At 42.3% G+C, this 17,989-nt stretch overlaps 1 protein-coding gene, 1 long non-coding RNA gene and 2 other non-coding genes across 10 annotated transcripts in view; 2 read left to right on the top strand and 2 right to left on the bottom strand.

Annotated features, from left to right (window-relative positions):
• The window catches only part of MDM4 (MDM4 regulator of p53), a 51,872-nt gene extending 45,864 nt beyond the window's left edge, over positions 1 to 6,008 (bottom strand). For 5 of the 6 annotated variants that reach the window (XR_016039520.1, XM_088845128.1, XM_055420057.2 and 2 more), the window contains exon 1: positions 5,879 to 6,008. The gene's annotated coding sequence lies outside the window, so the exon portion shown is untranslated. The remainder of the gene's footprint in view (positions 1 to 5,878) is intronic. The other variant, XM_055420058.2, reaches the window with a different exon arrangement.
• LOC129551770 (uncharacterized) lies at positions 5,891 to 7,897 on the top strand. 2 transcript variants are annotated; one of them, XR_016039521.1, is made up of 3 exons: positions 5,891 to 6,028; positions 7,227 to 7,339; positions 7,547 to 7,897. It is a non-coding gene; the product is annotated as an uncharacterized LOC129551770 (long non-coding RNA). The 2 variants fall into 2 exon arrangements; XR_008685132.2 differs by having other exon boundaries at positions 7,227 to 7,353.
• Positions 7,898 to 17,081: 9,184 nt separating this feature from the next.
• TRNAK-UUU (transfer RNA lysine (anticodon UUU)) lies at positions 17,082 to 17,154 on the top strand. Its single transcript has one exon. It is a non-coding gene; the product is annotated as a tRNA-Lys (tRNA).
• A 259-nt stretch (positions 17,155 to 17,413) lies between these two features.
• TRNAK-UUU (transfer RNA lysine (anticodon UUU)) lies at positions 17,414 to 17,486 on the bottom strand. Its single transcript has one exon. It is a non-coding gene; the product is annotated as a tRNA-Lys (tRNA).
• Between the last annotated feature and the right edge of the window lie 503 nt (positions 17,487 to 17,989).

The following is a 17,989-nucleotide window of genomic DNA, read 5'->3' as shown; positions in this document are numbered from 1 at the left end:
CTGCCAGACCCTACTCCATTGCTTGGTGCTGTTCTAAAAACAGTCCAGGCCCTCAGCACCTTTCCAGCCTGCACTGCTCTACCCCACACTCCATGCACCTGTCCACCTTTTTTGTTTCTAAAACAAGGACTTTGCACACATTGTTCTTCATTTTGAAAACTGAGTTCTATACCAGACTGACTTACCCTAAAATTTCCAGTCTCTGGGTTAAATGTCATCTTCTCAAAAATCATTAACAGATGCTAAAATCATTTAAGTGAAAGGCTGGGGGAAGGGGAAACTTTAAAACACATTAAGCAGGCTTACGGAATGCCCCAAGTGGTCAATGACCCATTGACCAAACTTATCTCTAAGAAGAGGGAGAGGCATTCACACATCATGTGCTCTCTGTGTGAAGCAAAGGAAAGCAGCCAGTACTTCCTATAAGGCATTCTTGACCCCCTGCCCTCAAATCCAAATCTAATCAAGCCTCTAGATCTAACTACTACTTATTAGTAGTGGGAAAAAAATTGAGGATAGAAGAAACAACATTAAAAGCAGGTAATCAGCCAAATCCAGAATGTAGGAAATTCTACAGCACCGTGGGTTACTGCTAAAGTGGAAGAGTGTTCAAAGACTTAAAAAACATTACCCTAATACAATGGATGGACCTTGTTCAAGTCTTGGTTCAAAAAAGCCATCTACAAAAGTGTCATTTTTTTCTAAACAATCAAGAAATTCTGAATTATGTACTAGATTTTAGATACTACTAAGAAGCTGTTATACTCTTGCCTAGAAGATCCCATGGATGGAGGAGCCTGGTAGGCTGCAGTCCGTGGGGTCGCTAAGGGTCGGACACGACTGAGCGAGTTCACTTCCATTTTTCACTTTCACACATTAGAGAAGGAAATGGCAACCCACTCCAGTGTTCTTGCTGGGAGAATCCCAGGGACGGGGGAGCCTGGTGGGCTTCCATCTATGGGGTCGCACAGAGTCGGACATGACTGAAGTGACTTAGCAGCAGCTGCAGCAAGAAGCTGTTAATGGTAGTCAAAAGGCAGTGTGGTAACTTTTTAAAAACTGCTAAGAGGCAAATTTGGCCTTGCAGTACAAATTGAAGCAAGGTAATGGCTAACAACTCGTCGCATGAGGTGGCCAAAGTATGCTGTGATTCATGGGGTCGCGGAGAGTCGGACACAACTGAGCGACTGAACTGAACTGACTGAACTGAATGGCTAACAAGAGTTTTGCCAAGAGAACACACTGGTCATAGCAAAACCCTTTTCCAATAACACAAGAGACGATTGTACACGTGGACATCACCAGATGTCAATATTGCAATCAGACTGATTACATCCTCTGCAGCTGAAGATGGAGACCCTCTATGTAGTCAACAATAACAAGACCTGGAGCTGACAGTGCTCTGATCATCAGCTCCTTATTGCAAAATTCAGACTCAAAATTGAAGTAGGGAAAACCACTAGGCCATTCAGGTATGACCTAAATCAAATCCCTTATGATTATACAGTGGAAATGTCAAATAGATTTGAGAGATTAGATCTGGTAGATAGAGTGCCTGAAGAACCATGGATGGAGGTTTGTAACGCTGTACAGGAGGCGGTGACCAAAACCATCCCCAAGAAAAAGAAATGCAAGAAGGTAAAGTGGTTGTCAGAGGAGGTCTTACAAACAGCTGAGAAAAGAAGAAAAGCGAAAGGCAAAGGAGAAAAGGGAAGATTTACCCAACTGAATGCAGAGTTCAGGAGAATAGCAAGGAGAAATAAGAAAGCGTTCCTCAGTGATCAATGCAAATAGAGGAAAATAATAGAATGGGAAAGACTAGAGATCTCTTCAAAAAAATTACAGATGCCAAGGGAACATTTCACGCAAAGATGGGCACAATAAAGGACAGAAATGGCAGAGTCCTAACAGAAGCAGAAGAAATTTTAAAAAGGTGGCAAGAATACACATAAGAACTGTACAAAAAAGGTTTTAATGATCCAGATAACCACGATGGTCACGCATCTAGAGCCAGACATCCTGGACTGTGAAGACAAGGGGGCCTTAGAAAGCATTACTATGAACAAAGCTAGTAGAGGTGATGGAATTCCAGCTAAGTTATTAAATCCTAAAAGATGATGCTATTAAAGTGTTGCACTCAATATGCCAGCAAATTTGGAAAACTCAACAGTGGCCACACAACAGGAAATGGTCAGTTTTCATTCCAATCGCAAAGAAAGGCAAGTCCAAAGAATGCTCAAATCACCGTACAATTGCACTCATTTCACACGTGCACAAGACTATGCTCAAAACCCTTCAAGCTAGGCTTCAGCAGTACGTGAAGCTCTAGATGTACAAGCTAGATTTAGAAAAGAAAGAGGAACCAGAGATCAAATTGCCAACATCTACTGGATCATAGAAAAAACAAGGAAATTTTAAAAAATCATATATTTTTGCTTTATTGACTATGTTAAATCCTCTGACTGTGTGGATCACAACAAACTGAAAAATTCTTCAAGAGATGAGAATACCAGACCACCTTATCTTTCTCCTGAGAAATCTGTAAACAGGATAAGAAGCAACAGAATCTTACACAGAACAATGGACTGGTTCAAAACTGGGGAAGCAGTATGTCAAGGCTGTATACTTTCACCTTGCTTATTTAACTTCTAGGCCAAGTACATTATGCAAAATGCCTGGCTGAATGACTCACAAGCTGGAATCAAGATTGCCGGGAGAAATATCAATAACCTCAGATATGCACATACCATCACCCAATGGCAGAAAGTGAAGAGGAACTAAAGAGCCTCCTGATGAAGATGAAAGGGAGTGAAAAAAGTTGGCTTAAAACTCAACATTAAAAAACTAAGATCATGGCATCCGGTCCAATCACTTCATGGCAAATAGATGGGGAAAAAGAGGAAACAGTGATAGATTATATTTTCCTGGGCTCCAAAATCACTGTGGATGGTGACTTCAGCCACGAAATTAAAAGACACTTGCTCCTTGGAAGAACAGCTATGACGAACCTGCTGCTGCTAAGTCACTTCAGTCATGTCCGACTCTGTGCAACCCCATAGACGGCAGCCCACCAGGCTCCCCTGTCCCTGGGATTCTTCAGGCAAGAACACTGGAGTGGGCTGCCATTTCCTTCTCCAATTACGAACCTAGACAGCATATTAAAAAGCGAAGACATTACTCTGCTGACAAAGGTCTGTATAATCAAAGCTATGGTTTTTCCAGTAGTCATATACGGATGAGAGAGTTGGACAAGAAAGAAAGCTGAGCGCCAAAGCTTCTGAACTGTGGTGTTGGAGAAGACTTTTGAGAATCCCTTGGACAGCAAGGAGATCAAACCAGTCAATCTTAAAGGAAACCAATCCTGAATATTCACTGGAAGACTGATGCTAAAGCTGAAACTTCAATACTTTGGCCCCTGATGAAAACGCGCTGATGCTGGGAAAGACTGAGGGCAGGAGGAGAAGGGGACAACAGAGGATGAGATGGCTGGATGGCATCATCGACTCAATGGACAAGAGTTTGAGCAAATCTTGGAAATAGTGAAGGACAGGGAATCCTGTCATGCTGTAATTCATGCGGTGACAAAGAGTCAGACATGACTCAGCAACTGAACAACAACTTAGTAAGACCTACATCATGACATATTTAAAGGTAAATAAAATGACACAGCTGTGAAACTTTAAAATATTTCACTACAAAGGTGGGAAAAAAGAAAAAGCAATACTGAATTAAAACAATGGGTTTTAATTACCCTATTGAATGGTATACAGTAAATGTATGCTGTGTGCTCAGTCGTGTCTGACTCTGTCCGACCCCATGGACTGTAGCCTGGCAGGCTCCTCTGTCCATGGGATTCTCCAGGCAAGAATACTGAAGTAGGTTGCCATTTCCCATAAGAAATCACAAAAATCCCATGTGTTTGCCAACTGTAGCTTGAAAAAACTACTAATCTTGGTTTCTAGTCACCTTAAGAAGGTCAAGGCTTTTGACTCCCCAAAGGAAGGTGATGACACAAAAGCACCTGTATTAAAATATCCACAGTATTACTTTTATGCTTTTATGTGTGTCCCCTACTAACTGAAATCAGAGTGCAAGAACAGTCTTATACAATATGTCTCTCAAAAAGATAATGGAAGAGTGATTTTTACCCTACACTTAGTCCAAGAGACTCTTATACCTGATCTTTGATCTCTACCTTTGAAGACAACTATAAAGACTAACTAAAATAAAAGCATCTTGTCAGAAGTTAGCAAAACTAATCACTGTTAGCAATTCTTTGAAGTCCCGAGAACCTCTACTAAATACTACTGTCCAATTCCCTTTCAGCTAGATACATGAAAATAATACTTTTTTCTTTAGGGAAAAAAAAAAAGAAATAACTACCATTCAGATATTGTTTTAGTTCTTACCAGACCTGCGACACACATAAAAAAGTGACCAGTGTAGCAAGAATGTACTCCAGTATAGTTTGCAAAACAAACAATATGCTTTAGGAAACAACCTAAAAATCCCCTGAAGAAATTCTTGTAAGCAGTACTCAAGTCCTTAAAAGAAAATATTATATGTACACTTTATGGAAAGCTTTCTCTGATGTTACTACTGAAAAATTTAAGGTGAAGAATAATAGATACAAAATAACCCCACTGTTGTTTAAAAAAAGAATACATGTGGAAAAAGTCAGGAAGAACATAATATCCAGCAGTTAAGGGTCGCCAGCTTGAGGAGGGGGCAGGTTAACGGACAGTTCATTTTACACATTTCTATACAATGTGCTTTTCTTCAACAACAGGCAAGCAGTATTTTGATTTTTTAAAAAAACTATCAAATAAAAAAGTTGTGATCCTGACTATACTGTGAAACAAAATATTCTTAAGTAAATACTTCTAAACGAAATGAACTTGTCGTAGCAGAAATTTATGAGGAGTACGTGCATGCATGTTAAGTCGCTTCAGTCGTCTTCGGCTCTTTGCGACCCTATGGACAGTAGCCCACCAGGCTCCTCCGTCCACGGGACTCTCCAGGCAAGAGTACTGGAGTGGGTTGCCATGCCATTCTCCAGGGGATCTTCCCGATTCCCGACCCAGGGATTCAACCTGAGACTCCTGCATTGCAGGCGTATTCTTTACCGCTCAGCCACTGGGGGAGCCCAAGTAAGAGGGAGGAGACCAAACCCAAACTGAGATGTAGTAATACTTAATACCAAAAAGTACCAAGGACCTTTGACACTCGTTTCCCATGCCAACATCACACGGCATGGAGGAGCTTCCTAAGAGAGCTTCCGAGATGAAGGAAAGGAGCAGCGGCATTTTCTCTGCGTGTCGCTTTATAACAATGGTTTTCAAACTTGGAGGTGTACAAGAACCGACAGGGGACCGCGCTGATTAAAACACATCTTCCCGAGCTCCAGCTCCCGATATTCCGTTAGGGGGAGTACGGGTGAGGCCCCCAAATGAGCAGTCTCCAAACGAGGGCGCAGGTGCCTCTGAGACAGACGGTCCGCGGCCCTGAAAACCACTCCCATGAGATCTTGAAGACACCGCAGGGTCATGCTCGCCTCCCTCTTCCCCGTCTCTCCTCCACAGGGCCGCAGCCGTCCTCACACCGCGTCCTATCGAGCACCGCCCGTGTACCCCGACTTCCGGCCGGCAGCCCGCGCCTCGTCACTGCACGCCCACCGTCGTCCTCGCGCACTCGCGTAGCACGGCGCTCACCCCGCCGCCCCGGCCTCGCCCAGGCGACCTTCCGCATGCCGCCGCCCACGTCTCTGGCCCCTCCCGCCGGCCGCCCCGGCCCGGGCCGCACACCTGGCCGCGTCGCTCCCCCCCCCCGCCCCCCGCCCCCGGCTTGCCAGCATCCCGCCGAAACCCGAAAGCCGCACCTCACGGCCGTTCCATGAGTCGCTCTCCGCCGAGCCCGGGGGTGTGGGGGCGTCACTCAACTGTCCCTAAGGTCTAGCAGCATTTTGAAACGGCGAGTACTGAGGGCGCAACTTCCGGCCTCCCCGACCCATCGCCCACAGGAGCTTCCGGTGAGGCCTCCGGAAACCATAGATGGGCCAACGGGAGGGCTAGAGAGAAGGCTGAGCCGGCCCTACCATAGAGGAGATCCCAGTCCGGGGAAAGAGAGTAGTAGGGCCTGGACGACTACGACTTCTGAGGTTTCAAGAGATACCATTTGAGGAAATCGCAGGGTCTTATGCTATTTATAAACGTCTGCTGGGAGAGTTAAAAAAAACACAGGGAGGGGAGAAAGCTAAAAGCACCATCAGAGACACCTTTTCAGCTCTTCAGAAAGCTGAAAAGCCACCCCCTCTGCTTCTCGGTGTTAGCTTATTGATTCTTACTCCCCAGAAGTGGAGCGGAGAAACAGCACACTAGTGTTGTCGCTAATTGGGCGAGGATAAGATTAGTATATACACAGATCACTACAAAATATGTGGTAAATGTTCAAAGAGAAGTGCAAAGGACAATGAGGGGGAGCTTATTTGGATCACACAATCAAGCCGTCTAGCCTACTCTCTCACAATACACAAGTGCCTTCAACAAACTTCTCAGGCAGGCTGTCTTCAACCTCTGCCGGTGCCAAATGGCATGACCCCTCCCAAATACTTCATTTCGTTTATTGTAGGATGAGTCTAGATATTCGAGGAATTTTTGAGCTGAAATATGTTATTTTACCATCTCTATTGGTTTTAGTCCTGCACTTCGGAGAAGACTAAGGCTTCATTCTTTCTAATATAAATACTTTTTTTTTTGCAGACAGCTACCATGTCCCATCTCTAACCTTTTATTTTTCTGCTTGCTGAAAATCCCCTCAGAGCTTTCAACTACTTATCTGCTGTGGCTTCAAGAACATGTTTGTCCTATTTAAAATGTGCCTCCCGGAACCAGATACACACCTATGCAAAATAAAATGAGGCAATGACCTCGTTTTATTTGCACATTGCACCTTGCTCTGTTTCTGGCATCACCTCCAACTTAGGTGGAGATCCAGAGTTCTGTAAATGAGCTGAAGAATTAATTCCTTTTTCACAGTTGCTCCGAGAAAGCTTTTCTAGGTGAACTGTTAACTATTTCTTCTCTCTTTTTCTGAAATTAATTTCAGTTAAAAAAAAATAATCCCAAACATAAATTTGTCTTGTATCTTTTAACTGGTACCTGGTTATTTTAGGCCCTTTCTCACTGTCTACTGGACTGTTTGGATTATGATTCTGGTATGCAATTCAGTTTAAGGTCCACAAGTATTTGTTGAACACCTACTATGTGCCAAGCACCAACTTAGAAGATTCTAAAACAAGTGACGCCTGGAGTCTGTGTGGAGGTGCCTTCAGAATGTCCAGGTAAAGAGAACATGGTGAGTGCAATGAATTGGCCTTGCCTGGAGAGTCAGGAGGGATTAGCTCTTTCACTTTTGCATATTGTTGATTAACATATACAAATTATTTTTATTTAAAGCCTTGATAAATATGTTGAGTAGGGAATGATTAAGAATAGAGCTGGGGCTTCCCTGGTGGCTCAGTGGTAAAAGAATCCACCTGCCAATACAGAAGACACAGATTCAATCCCTGGTCCAAGAAGAGCCCACATGCTGCAGAACAACTAAGCCCATGTACCACAACTACTGAGCCTGTGCTCTACAGCCCATGAGCGGCAAGTACTGAGCCCATGTGCTGCAACTAATGAAGCCCACATGCGCTAGAGCCGGTGTCCCACATTAAGAGAAGCCTGTGCAGTGAGAACGTCGCAGACCACAGCTGGAGAGTAGCTCCTGTTCTCCACAGCTAGAGAAAAAGCCTGAACAGCAGTGAAGACCCAGCACAGCCAAAAATAAATTATTTTTTAAAAGAATAGAGCTTACCCCTCATAGTTGACTCTGATTCATGATTCCAGAGTTCCTCTTCCAGCTGCTGCTGCTGCTAAGTCACTTCGGTCGTGTCCGACTCTGTGCGACCCCATAGCCGACCAGGCTCCCCATAGCCGACCAGGCTCCCCCGTCCTTGGGATTCTCCAGGCAAGAACACTGGAGTCGGTTGCCATTTCCTTCTCCAATGTGTGAAAGTGAAAAGTGAAAGTGAAGTCACTCAGTCGTGTCCGACTAGTAGCGACCCCATGGACTGCAGCCCACCAGGCTCCTCTGTCCATGCGATTTTCTAGGCAAGAGTACTGGAGTGGCTTGCCATTGCCTTCTCCACCTCTTCCAGAGTTGTTCTTAAACCAATTATCCCACCTAATAGAGGTCAACATCTGGCAACATTTCTCTGACCTTTCCCAAGGAGTTCATAAAAAAAAAAAAAAAGACTTGCTATAATGAAAACAAATCATATCTATAGTATTTCTTCTACCAGTCAAGTAATCTTGCCAAAAAATAAAACAAAATTGGTTTAACAAGATCATAACTGATTCAGTGATCCCCGCTTCCTTCTCGAAGAACTGTGCTCACAAACCATTTATTTAATAAACAGAAAATCTGGGTTTAATCTAACTATTCTAGAAACCAGAAAGTTCCACAGGTCTTTAGTTTCCCAATCTGTAATGTAAAATGAGTGAACTGAATAAATTTTCTAAGTCCTACTGCACCTTTAAAGGAATTAAAAGCCAATTTTATTGGTCTATAGCCTTTCTGAAAAGCTGTAAGAAACTAAGACATGCAAAAAAGTATAATGAAGAATATGACTCCTTTCCCCACAATTCTTTGTAGAGAACAATACATTACCTGTACAAAAAAGTCCTGGACTTTCCTGGTGATCCAGTGGCTGACTCTGATCTCTTAATGCTGGGGCCCTGGATTTGATCCCTGGTTGGGGAACTAGTTCCCACCTATCACAGCTAAGACCCTGTGCAGCCAAATAAATAAGTAAAACTAAGTATTTTTAAAAGTTCCCCTTCAGTCTCTTCTCCAATGACATTTCCCTCCTTAAACTGAAGAGGGAACCATTATCCTGAGTTTGGCATTTACCCCTGCAACCATTTAGTCTTTTAGGATTTATACCTGTATATATTTCTTTCAGATATTTTATACTTCAAGTTTTTAAAAAGTTTGTCTTCATGTTTACCCTTTTGTTTGTGTACTTTGTGTGTATCCTAATCTCCTTTCCTCATGAGGACATCAGTTCAGTTCAGTCACTCAGTCGTGTCTGACTCTTTGCGACCCCATGAACCACAGCACGCCAGGCCTCCCTGTCCATCACCAACTCCCAGAGTTTACCCAAATTCATGTCCGTTGAGTCGGTGATGCCATCCAACCGTCTCATCCTGTGTCGTCCCCTTATCCTGCCCTCAATCTTTCCCAACATCAGGGTCTTTTAGAATGAGTCAACTCTTTGCATCAGATGGCCAAAGTATTGGAGTTTCAGCTTCAACAGCAGTCCTTCCAATGAACACCCAGGACTGATCTCCTTTAGGATGGACTGGTTGGATCTCCTTGCAGCCCAAGGGATTCTCAAGAGTCTTCTCCAGCACCACAGTTCAAAAGCATCAATTCATGAGGACATCAGCCATATTAAATTAGGGCCCACCTGTATGACCCCATTTTCTCTTAATCACCTCTATTTGAGGGCCTATTAGCAAATAGAGTCACATTCTGAGCTCCTGGGGCTTAGAACTTCAACATAAGAATTTTGAGAGGACACAATTCAGCCTATGGCAGTAATGAATACGCCACAGTTTTTTTTTTCAATCCTATCTCTTCCTTTGACAAATATTTAGGTGTTTGCAATTGTCTGCTCTACAACATTACTGTACTTGTCTCCATGTGTACTTTAGAGAGATTTGTTAGGTCATATACACCTTATCAACTCTATTACATCGTGATAAAGTGCTTTCTAAAGTGATTGTAGAAGTATACACTCCTGAAAGGAGTATGTAAGGATTCTGTTGCTTCACATTTTTGCCAATTCTTGTTATTATCAGATTTTTTAAAAATAGATGTGAAATTATTTCTTGTAGTGGTTTGATTTATATGTCCATTATTATTAGTAAGGTTGAGCATTCTTTCATATTATTGATTATGGTTACTCATCTATGAATCGTCTATATCTTTTGCCCATTTTCTATTGGTTTGTCATTTTCTTATTAATTTCTGAGTTCCCTATATAATCTGGATATTAATACTTATTAATTATTTGTATTACAAATAACATCTTCAAATCTATAGCTTATTTTCCCTTTTTGAATGTTTTCTTTTGAGCAGTTTTTAAAATGAAGTCAAATTTATTATTTTCTTTATGACAGCTTTTTAAATTGTGTATTATTTAAGACGTTGTTTCCTGTCTATGCATCATAAAGACACTCATATATTTTCTCTTTAAAGTTCTAAATATTTGCTTTTCACATTTTAAGCTTTTAACTCATTTAGAATGAATTTTTGTGCATGTTGTAATGCAGAGATCTGATTTTACTTTTTTCAATTACAAATTGAACAGTAAATGTATGTCTCTATTCAGTTCAGTTCAGTTCAGTTCAGTCGCTCAGTCGTGTCCGACTCTCCGCGACCCCATGAATCACAGCACGCCAGGCCTCCCTGTCCATCACCAACTCCCGGAGTTCACTCAAACTCATGTCCACAGAGTCGGTGATGGCATCCAGCCATCTCATTCTCCGTCGTCCCCTTCTCCTCCCGCCCCCAACCTTTCCCAGCATCAGAGTCTTTTCCAGTGAGTCAACTCGTCGCATGAGGTGGCCAAAGTATTGCAGTTTCAGCTTTACCATCAGTCCCTCCAATGAACACCCAGGATTGATCTCCTTTAGAATGGACTGGTTGGATCTCCTTGCAGTATAAGGGACTCTCAAGAGTCTTCTCCAACACCACAGTTCAAAAGCATCGATTCTTCGGCGATCAGCTTTCTTCACAGTCCAACTCTCACATCCATACATGACCACGGGAAAAACCATTGCCTTGACTAGACGGACCTTGGTTGGCAAAGTAATGTCTCTGCTTTTTAATATATTATCTAGGTTGGTCATAACTTTCCTTCCAAGGAGCAAGCGTCTTTTAATTTCATGGCTGCAATCAGCATCTGCAGTGATTTTGGAGCCCAAAAAAATATTGAATCTATAAACTGCAAGTATATAGATTCTTGAAATAATCTTTCCTTCCCATGTAACATAATCGTAAGGCGTTGTAGAAGAGTAGTGCCTTTAAAGAATGATTAGGATTTCAAGAGGCAGAGATGGGAGAGGTCACTTAAAAAAATATGGCATAAATAATGAGGTGAGAGAGGAAGACTTAGAAGGCTGTCTGAAAACCAGACAGTCTCTTTTGATTGAAGTGTTGATTACTGTGTAGAATATTGACATTGTATTGAATTACACTGTCCATTAAAATAGTCACCAGCCACATGTAGTTTGAAATGGGGCTAGTCCAAATGGAGATGTGCTGTAAGTGTAAAATACACATCAGATTTCAAAGTCTTAGTAGGAAAAATAATGTATAATATTGTATTAATAGTATTTTGTATTGATTACATGTCAAAATATTTTGGATATATTGAGTTGAACCATTATAATTAATTTCACCTGCTTCTTTTTACTTTTTTAGTGGCTACTACAAAATTTTTAATTGCATATGTGGTTTGCAGTATATTTCTATTAAATGGCATTAGCATGGAATACTAGCAAAGTAGGCTGGATATGGGGTTTTGTATGCTGCTGTAAAAAGTCCATGTGTCCCCATGGCTGATTCATGTCAATATATGGCAAAAACCACTACAATATTGTAAAGTAATTAGCCTCCAATAAAAATAAATTAATATTTTTTAAAAGTCCTAGCCTCCAATAAAAATAAATTAATATTTTTTAAAAGTCCATGTGTCATTCAATAAGTAACATGAAAGAATCAAAGGGTTTTGAGCAAAGAAAAGGCAATTTAATATTCCTAATTTGATAATGCAGCATCCCATCTGCATGAAGCCACTTTTAGAAATTGTTCTACTATCCTATGTGGATAATTGTCCCTGTCATGTGATTCTTATAGAGAATACTTAGATGGCAGTCATTGTTATTGTTTTTAATGTAAGATTCAGTTCAGTTCAGTTCAGTCGCTCAGTCATGTCTGACTCTTTGTGACCCCATGAACTGCAGCATGCCAGGCCTCCCTGTCCATCACCAACTCCCAGAGTTTACCCAAACTCATGTCCATTGAGTTGGTGATCTAACCATCTCATCCTCTGTCATCCCCTTCTCCTCCTGCCTTCAATCTTTCCCAGCATCAGGGTCTTTTCAAATGAGTCAGCTCTTCACATCAGGTGGCCAAAGTATTGGAGTTTCAGCTTCAACATCAGTCCTTCCAATGAACACCCAGGACTGATCTCTAGGATGGACTGGTTGGATCTCCTTGCAGTCCATGGGACTCTCAAGAGTCTTCTCCAACACCACAGTTCAAAGGCATCAATTCTTTGGCACTCAGCTTTCCTTATAGTCCAACTGTCACATCCACACATGACTACTGGAAAAACCATAGCCTTGACTAGACGGACCTTTGTTGGCAAAGTAATGTCTCTGCTTTTTAATATGCTGTCTAGGTTGGTCATAACTTTCCTTCCAAGGAGTAAGCGTCTTTTAATTTCATAGCAGCCATCACCATCTGCAGTGATTTTGGAGCCCCCCAAAATAAAGTCAGCCACTGTTTCCACTGTTTCCCCATCTATTTGCCATGAAGTGATGGGACCGGATGCCATGATCTTTGTTTTCTGAATGTTGAGCTTTAAGCCAACTTTTTCACTCTCCTCTTTCACTTTCATCAAGAGGCTCTTTAGTTCTTCACTTTCTGCCATAAGGGTGGTGTCATCTGCCTATCTGAGGTTATTGATAATTCTCCTAGCAATCTTGATTCCAGCTTGTGCTTCCTCCAGCCCAGCGTATCTCATGATGTACTCTGCATATAAGTTAAATAAGCAGGGTGACAATATACAGCCTTGATGTACTCCTTTTCCTATTTGGAGCCAGACTGTTGTTCCATGTCCAGTTCTAACTGTTGCTTCCTGACCTGCAAATCTAATGTGTATTCCTTGGGTGAGAAACTGGAACATTAATGAGCCATCCCCATTGCTTAGGGGACAGTTATTCTTTCAAGTTAATATTGTCAGCTTTCTAAATTCTCTACGTCTCTCTCTACTCCAGTCAAATATATGTTAAGCCTTAAATTGAAGCATCATTTTCTTAGGTGAGTCTCCCAAGACAATAGAAGTAAAAGCAAAAATTAACAACTGGGACCTAATCAAACTTACAAGCATTTGCACAGCAAAGAATCTTATGAAGAAAACAAAAAGATAGCCTACAGACTAGGAGAAAATATTTGCAACATGAGACTGACCAGGGATTCATTTCCAAAATTGTATACAAACAACTCATACAACTCAATAACAAGAAACCAAGCAACTCAATCTAAAAATGGACAGAAGACCCAGGTAGACATTTCCCCAAAGAAGATATATAGATGGGCAATAGGCACATGAAAAGACACTCAGCTTTGCTAATTATTAGAGAAATACAATCAAAACAACATTGAGGTATACGCTTCACACCAGTCAAAATGGCCATCATCAAAAAGTCGATAAATAAATACTGAAGAGGGTGTGGAAGAAAGAGAACCCTCCTACATTGTTGGTGGGGATGTAAATTGGTGCAACCACTATAGAAGATACTATGGAGGGAGGTTCCTCAAAAAACTAAAAATGGGGTTGCCACTAACTCCAGGAGATAGTGAAGGACAGGGAAGCCTGGCGTGCTGCAGTCCATGTGGTCACAAGCAGTCGGACATGACTGAGCAACTGAACAACAACAGTGATCCAGCAAACTCACTCCTGTGTATATGTCCAGAGAAAACTAGAATTTGAAAAGATATATGCACCCCAATGTTCATAGCAGCACTATTTAGGATAGCCAAGACATAGAAGCAACCTTAATGTCCATTGACAGATGCATGGATAAAAAGATATGGTACACATATACAATGCAATACCACTCAGCCATAAAAAGAAAGAAATAATGCCATTTGCACAACATGGATGGGCCTAGAGATCATCATACTCACTGAAGTAAGTCTTAAAGAGAAAGACAAATATCATATACCATTTATATATAGAAACTAAAATAAGATAAAGTGAACTTATTTACAAAACGGAAACAGACTCACAGACATAGAAAACATGGTTACCAAAGGGGAAGGAGAAGAAAAGGGATAAATTAGGAGTTTGGGATTAACAGGTGAAAACTATTGTATGTACATTAGATAAACAGCAAGGTTCTATTGTATACCACAGGGAAATACATTCAGTATCCTGTAATAAACCGTAATGGAAAAGAACATGAAAAGGAATGTGTGTGTGTATCTGAATCACTTTGCTATATATCAAAAACTAACACAACATTGTAAACCAAGTGTACTTCAATTAAAAAAATAAATGTGTTAAACTTTCTATATAGCATGACTATAGTTAATAATACTGTTCTATATATTTGTATTGCTGAGAGAGTAATCTTGAAAGTTCTATTACAAAAAAATTTTTTTGTAACTATATGCGGTGACAGATGTTAACTAGATTTATTAGGGAGATCATTTTCAGCATATACAAATATCAAATCATTAGGTTGTACACATGAAACAATGTAAAATGTCAATTTTAGCTCAATAAAAATTAATTTTAAAAAGTATATTAAGCATTTGTTGAAGGTTGGATAGTGTCAGAGAACCATAGAAAGAACAGAATCATGGAATCTGATCTTGTTATATTTTTATGTAACTTTGTGAATGCTTATTATATGTCAGATACTATTCTATGCAACTTACATAAGCAATCTTATTTAATTCTTGCAATCATTTTATTGTCCTGAGACAGAAATAGTTTAGATCACACAGGGTTCAGTTCAGTTCAGTTCAGTCACTCAGTCGTGTCCGACTCTTTGCAACCCCACGAATCACAGCACGCCAGGCCTCCCTGTCCATCACCAACTCCCGGAGTCACTCAAACTCATGTCCACAGAGTCGGTGATGCCATCCATCCATCTCATTCTCTGTCGTCCCCTTCTCCTCCCGCCGCCAACCTTTTCCAGCATCAGAGTCTTTTCCAGTGAGTCAACTCGTCGCATGAGGTGGCCAAAGTATTGCAGTTTTAGCTTTAGCATCAGTCCTTCCAATGAACACCCAGAATTGATCTCCTTTAGAATGGACTGGTTGGATCTCCTTGCAGTCCAAAGGACTCTCAAGAGTCTTCTCCAGCACCACAATTCAAAAGCATCAATTCTTCCGCGATCAGCTTTCTTCACAGTCCAACTCTCACATTCATACATGACCACGGGAAAAACCATAGCCTTGACTAGACGGACCTTTGTTGGCAAAGTAATGTCTCTGCTTTTTAATATACTATCTAGGTTGGTCATAACTTTCCTTCCAAAGAGTAAGCGTCTTTTAATTTCATGGCTGAAATCAGCATCTGCAGTGATTTTGGAGCCCCAAAAAACAAAGTCTGACACTGTTTCCACTGTTTTTCTATTTCCCATGAAGTGGTGGGACCAGATACCATGATCTTTGTTTTCTGAATGTTGAGCTTCAAGCCAACCTTTTCACTCTCCTCTTTCACTTTCATCAAGAGGCTTTTGAGTTCCTCTTCACTTTCTGCCATGAGGGTAGTGTCATCTGCATATCTGAGGTTATTGATATTTCTCCCGGCAATCTTGATTCCAGCTTGTGCTTCTTCCAGCCCAGCATTCCTCATGATGTACTCTGCATATAAGTTAAATAAGCAAGGTGACAATATACAGCCTTGACATACTCCTTTTCCTATTTGGAACCAGTCTGTTGTTCCATGTCCAGTTCTGACTGTTGGGTAGTACGGTTTCAAAAGGAGGCACTTAACTTCAGCACCCAGGCTTTACGGATCCTTTCAATTTTGAAGGTACTTATGCTGCTAAGTCGCTTCATTGGTGTCCGACTCTGTGCGACCCCACAGACGGCAGCCCACCAGGCTCCCCCGTCCCTGGGATTCTCCAGGCAAGAACGCTGGAGTAGGTTGCCATTTCCTTCTGCAATGCGTAAAAGTGAAAGTGAAGCCGCTCAGTCGTGTCCGACCCTTTGCGACCCCATGGACTGCAGCCACCTAGGCTCCTCCGTCCATGGGATTTTCCAGGCAAGAGCACTGGAGTGGGGTGCCATTGCCTTCTCCAATGCATGAAAGTGAAAAGTGAAAGTGAAGTCGCTCATTCTTAATAGGCCATACCATAATTTATATAGCCATTTATGTCATTTACAGTTTTTTTCTACTTAAAAAGCCTTGATGTTCTTTTCTCTCTTGTAATCAAGTCTTTTTGCATGTCCGTGATTGTTTCTTTAGGACAAATTCCTGACAGTGGAATTGCTGGGCCAGGGCAATCACTTAGAGCAGTTGGAATCAAGGGAAAGCAACTTCAGCTAAGGAAAACCCTTGGACGCCCCGCTCTCAGCCGCACGGAGGGTTAGTTCTCCACGCCAGCCCTGTGGCAGAGGGCAGCGCTCAGAGTACGGGCGGCTGCGGAAGAGAAGAGCCTCCGCTGCCGAGATCGATAAAATGTCCCACTGCTGGCATGTTCAGCTTTCCACTCTGGTTTCCTGGGATTTCTGACCGGAAGGTCCCTGGGGTTTGTGTGCCATAAAACTATGACTGGGACCCCATGAAGGGACCTGCAGGACAATCGGCCACCCCTCTTGGGGTCCTTTCTCCCGCTCCACACTACACAGTTCCGTTCAACCGCTTCAGAGCAGCGTATCTGTACCCTCTCTCAGATTTTTTAAAAATTATTGTCGGGAACGTCTTAGATACCCACCCTTTTATCAAGAGTGTAACAAATCTTAAGTCCCTACAGCTCTTCAAAAGTGGCCTACGTCACCGTTCTGTGCATCCTAGACTCGTCAGATTGCCTAACCATTGTCCTTATTACCAAGTCTCGCGGCCCCGAGCGAAGCGCCAACGCGGGTGAAAGGTGCACGGCGCGCGCGCACCCGGCGCTTCCCCGGGTTTCCCGCAGCTTCCCAGGAGGCCGGCGGGCGGGGGCGGGGCGCCGCGCTCGTCGCCCTTGGGTAAGGCCGCGCAGGAGCGGTGTTTGCTCGCGAGAGCCCGGATAGCTCAGTCGGTAGAGCATCAGACTTTTAATCTGAGGGTCCAGGGTTCAAGTCCCTGTTCGGGCGCTCTTGCAACTTTGTTTTCTTCCCCAGTTCTTAGAAATCTGAAGGAGAAAAATTCCTCCCGGACAGGACATCACCGTGCAAAAACCTCCGCACTCACCAAGAAATTGGATCATTTTGCGTAACCGCTTTTTTTTTCTTCCCTGACTGTACGTTTATCTTATCATACTCCGAAATCAATGAAAAATAAAGTTGATACGACTTAAGGTAGAAGTAGACTTAGCAAGTAAGCAAACCCTGAAATTTTCGAAAAATCGGAAGGCGCCCGAACAGGGACTTGAACCCTGGACCCTCAGATTAAAAGTCTGATGCTCTACCGACTGAGCTATCCGGGCTCTCTCGTACAGGGTTTTCTCTTCTGTTCACTTGATAATATTCTAATAAATTGGCTCTCAAATCTAAATTTTATTAGTATTACTTTTTCCAGTAAGATGAGGAAGTACAAACATTCATTTTTCTGTGTTTTTCTCCATTAATACATGTTTTCTTCAAGTTCCTTCATATTTAATGTCTGATGAATTTCCAATATTCACTAAGCTCTCTAAAATTAGGTGGTAGGCGATGGCAAGTCACTCCAGTACTCTTGCCTGGAAAATATCCCATGGATAGAGGAGCCTGGTAGGCTGCAGTCCATGGGGTCGCTAAGGGTCGGACACGACTGAGCGACTTCACTTTCACACATTGGGGAAGGAAATGGCAACCCACTCCAGTGTTCTTGCCTGGAGAATCCCAGGGATGGGGGAGCCTGGTGGGCTTCCGTCTATTGGGTCACACAGAGTCTGACACGACTGAAGTGACTCAGCAGCAGCAAGTTACAGAAAAATGGACAACGCAGAAG

Source organism: Moschus berezovskii, chromosome 17 (genome assembly GCF_049115385.1).
Source record: "Moschus berezovskii isolate FMDL1 chromosome 17, NW_MosBer_1.0, whole genome shotgun sequence".
NCBI lineage: Eukaryota > Metazoa > Chordata > Mammalia > Artiodactyla > Moschidae > Moschus > Moschus berezovskii.
The sequence above is the reverse complement of the archived record's forward strand: the minus strand, read 5'-3'. Positions and strand labels throughout refer to the sequence as shown.